Source organism: Papio anubis, chromosome 5, assembly GCF_008728515.1.
Source record: "Papio anubis isolate 15944 chromosome 5, Panubis1.0, whole genome shotgun sequence".
NCBI lineage: Eukaryota > Metazoa > Chordata > Mammalia > Primates > Cercopithecidae > Papio > Papio anubis.
Window position 1 is genome coordinate 28125157 of NC_044980.1, and position 4433 is coordinate 28129589.

The 4433-nt window shown below is 47.2% G+C and overlaps 1 pseudogene; it reads left to right on the plus strand.

Annotated features, from left to right (window-relative positions):
- Positions 1-733: 733 nt before the first annotated feature.
- Positions 734-3317, plus strand: LOC116275035 (annotated as a pseudogene).
- The last annotated feature ends 1116 nt before the right edge of the window (positions 3318-4433 follow it).

Genomic DNA, 4433 nt, shown 5'->3' on the forward strand with positions numbered 1-4433 from the left:
AGCTACTATTGGTCGCTGGCAGCTGGCAGGCTGGCAGCCCTAACACAGTAGGGCTGCGGAGTGCAGTCACCCAGGTCTGCAGCGGCAGCAGGCCGAGGCCAGTGGAGATGACCCCGATGAGCCCACTTCAGGTCGGGGCTGAGTGTGGGCACACGGTTCCCGGCATCGTGTGACCCGGTCCAAGCCAGCCACTGCCCTCTGCATGTGTAGGTGTCTGTGGGCCCCAGAGCCCTGCACCGCCTGCCCCAAGGCCACAAAGAGGCCTTCTGCCTGGGACCGTATCAAGGCTGCAGAGTTTTCTCTCCAGCCACCTCACTGGAAGTGGGCGAGCTGGAGACTCTGGCAGGAAGCATGGGGAGATGGCTGAGCTGCCACTGTCACTTTGCAGTGCCTGTAGGACTTAGAGAGCCTGGAGCTCCTCTGTGTCTGAACAGCACCCAGTTCACCCTGTATCTGGGACACAGTTCATTCCCCCCTTCCCTAACTCTGGAGTAAAATCTTGAGGGCTGTCATCTGGGGAAGCCACCTTGTCCCTTCAGCCATGGATACGCTAAAACAGTGCCATTGGCTCCAGGAGTCTCCCAGGCTGATTGAGCTGTCACCTCAGTAACTCCCGTTGAGCAGCCGGAAGCTGGGATGGCTCTGGGGGTCTTGCTTGCTGGCTCTGGTCATACACCTCTGTCAATGTGAGGCTGCTGTGCCTCTGGGTTCAGTACTTGGCAGGTGCTGAGGATGGCTGGGCTCCAGCGTCTCTGGAGTGGCTTCAGGTCCACTGCTCCTGGAAGGCTTCATCCCATTGGCCACCTGTCCTCTATGTCCTGAGGCAGAAAGACTGCTGGAACAGGAGATCAACCGCACCATCCCGATGTGATTATTTGAGACTTGTACACCTGGTACCGTAGGCTCTGTGAGCCAGAGAGTCAGCCTTGAGGAGGAAAATGGAGGCAGCCAAGGAAAGGGCTGGTCCAGGAGCTTTGGATGGGAGGATGGCATGGACCATCAAGCTCTTGCCCAGAGTACCCTGATTCCCCGCCATTGTCACCTGCAGAGCTACATTCAGGCAAAGGGAGGCCATTACAGGGAAGAATGGTCCAGTTGAGCCTTCCCACCTCTGGGAGGTTTACTGCCAGGCTACTGCCCCACATCCTGCTGTGCACAGCTGCAGTGCTGAAGTCACCTATACACGTGGCATTGTGAATTTGTTGCTTCAAGGGCTGGTGCCTAAATCCCACTTAGAGACTCGTACCGGATGCCATGCCATGGTCGAACTCATCACATGCAGTGTAATCTTCCCACTGATCAGCAGGCTGTCAGATCCTGACTGGATCCACCTTGTACTCGTGGGTATCTTTTCCAAGGCCAGAGATCCAGCACCCTGCCCAGCCAGTGCCCCTGAACAGCCCTCAGTGCCCACATCTCTGCCACTGATTGCTGAGATACAGCAGCTTCCAGAAGGGAGAGCTCCTTCTCCAATAGCAGCCCCAGGGTTCCTAAGTTAACAGTGAATCAGAGAGTCCTGCAGGCCCCTCCTCAGAGGTTGAAGAAGGCCACACAAGCTGTAGGGGAAATTTGGGTGGGATGTCTGAAAAAAGAAAAGTAGGAAACAACTCATTTCCTACAGCCAAATATTTGAGGCCCCCTGTTCTTATGTGAAGACTCAGAGCTGGAGTCTCCGCTGTCTGAACTAGGCTTAGAAACCATCATGCTCATGACTCCAGGCCACTTTCTCTCTGTCAGGATTCAGGATGCCCTGTGTGCCCTAGAGGGTTCCCAGGCTCTGGAACCCAAAGATGGTGAGGGAAGGAGAGAGGCTGAAGGAGAAGAGGCTGAGGAGGGTCCAGGGACAGAAACAGAGACAGGCCTGCCTGTCTCCATACTGAACTTCTGCCCAGAGATCCAGATTGACGCAGCAGACAAGGAGATAGAACAGGGAGATGTTACCACCTCCGTTACAGCTTTGCTGGAGGGGCCGGAAAAGACCTGCTCCTCACAGCCCTCATGCTTAGAAAAGGATCTCGCCAATGATGTGAGCTACCTTGATCCTAGTCTGCCACCAATTGTGCTTTCCTCTTCTCCACCTGGTCCTCTCAGCTTAGCCACCTTCAACTTTGAGCCCCTAAGCGGTACAGATGGCCCAGTTGTCATCCAGAACCTTCAAATCACTGGCACCATTACAGTCTGAGAGCACAGTGGCACCGGATTCCACCCATGCACACTCTGTACTGTGAAATATGAGACAGCCCTTGACGGTGACAACAGCAGCAGCCTGCAGCAGCTGGCCTGCCACACTGAATCATCGCTATCGGGTTCTTGAATCTGCAGGTCGTCAGGAGAAGAAACCGGATCTATGAAAGTTCATTAAAAATGTGAAGGATCCTAAAAAGCTCTTTACAGATCTTCCATTTGGAAACATGGACAGTGACAGAGTAGAAATCCGTAAGAGCCTCCTAGAATAATTCCTAAAGCGACTCTGTGCCATTCTGGAGATCACTGACAGTGAGGAGGTGCAGGAGTTCCTTGCTCTGAACACAGATGCTCGTATTTCCTTTGCCAGGAAACAATTTACAGTTTCTAGAATAGAGAAAATGGTGGTGAATGTCATTGTGGACACCTCGAAGACAGAAAAAAAAAAACATATATTCCCACTCAGCCAGCCACAGCTCTAAGTGAAGTGAAATGGTGAATAATGAGTGTATGGAATCCACCCTGAGACACCCAGAACATGATGTGTCTTAGTATGTCATATTTTGGAATAATGTACTATTTTAGCATAAAATATTCTCCACATATTTGAATTAGGAGTTAAATTAAAATTAAAATTAGGTATGTTTCTGTGGCCATTAACAGTGATTTTTACTGTGATATAAGGAGCCTGATGCTAGCATCTGTGGATCTTAAGGCATTTGCAATTCACTTTGCTGAAGAAGCAAGTTCCCTCTTCAGGTTTGCAAAGCTGCACAGGGCAGATGCCACCTCCTGTACTGATAGTCGCTGAAGAAACGTAACCCAGTGTACCCTCTCATGGCACATGAAGTATCCCATTCTTACATTAAGCGCTTTAAGAAGTGGCTGAAGCACTTTAACAGAAGAAGATTGGGAAAGAATGATTTGTTATCTAAGCAGACATTTGATTGATATCTATAGACCACTAAGGACTAAGGCAAAAGGAGGTTTTTTCTCCCTCGTACAGACTTAAAGCAGAAGCAATGTGGAAAGCAACAACTGCAGCAACAACAACAAGTCGGGCACGGTGGCTCATGACTAATTTCAGCACTTTGGGAGGCTGATGTGGGTGAATCACTTGAGGTCAGGAGTTTGAGACCATCCTGGCCAACATGGTGAAACCCCGTCTTTACCAAAAACACAAAAATTAGTGGGGCGTGGTGGCATGCGCCTGTAATCCCTGCTACTTGGGAGGCTGAGGCAGGAGAATCTCTTGAACCTGTGAGGCGGAGGTTGCAATGAGTCGAGACCGTGCCATTGCACTCCATCCTGGGTAACAAGAGTGAAACTTCATCTCAAAAACAAACAACAAAAAACCAATAAACAATTCTTGCTTCTATTGGAATAAAAGATCACAGCATGCCTTTTATACAAATAATGCCTATGAATCGTTGTTACCCCAAAGATTCTAACAAAGTTAGCATAGGCAGAAATCACTGTATTGTGCTTCACTTTATTGTGCTTTGCAGAAAAAGCATATTTTATAAATTGAAGGTTTGTGACAACTCAGCATGAACAAATCCATTGGCACCATTTTTTCAATATCACGTGCTCACTTTATGTGTCTGTTTCTATTTTAGTATTTATTGCAATATTTCAAACTTTTTATTATTATTTTATCTGTTATGTGATAGGTACAATATTTCAAAATTTTATGATTGTTTCAAATTTTGAAATATTATTACAATATTTCAAAGTTTTACTATTATTTTATCTGTTATGTGATAGGTGACCTTGGGTGTTACTATTGCAATTGTTTTGGGAATCCACAATTCACACCTATATCAGACAGCCAACTTAGTCTGTAAATGTTATGGATATACTGACTGCTCTGCAGACCAACCATTCCCCCATCCATTCCCCTCTCCTTGGGACTCCCTACTCTCTGAGATACAACAATATTACAATTAGGCCAATTAATAACCCTCCAATGGCTTCTAAGTGTTCAGATGAAAGGAAGAGTTATAGGACTCTCATTTTATATCAAAGGTCAAAAGATAGAAATGATTAAGCTTAGTGAGAAAGCCATGTCAAAAGCTGAGATAGTGGATACTCAAGACCTCTTGCACCAATTGGCCAAGTTGTTGGTATAAAGAAAAAATTCTTAAAGACAATTAAAAGTGCTACTCCAGTGAACATATAAGTAATACAAAGGCAAAATGACCTTATTGCTGATATGAAGAAAGTTATAGTGGTCTGGATAGATCAAA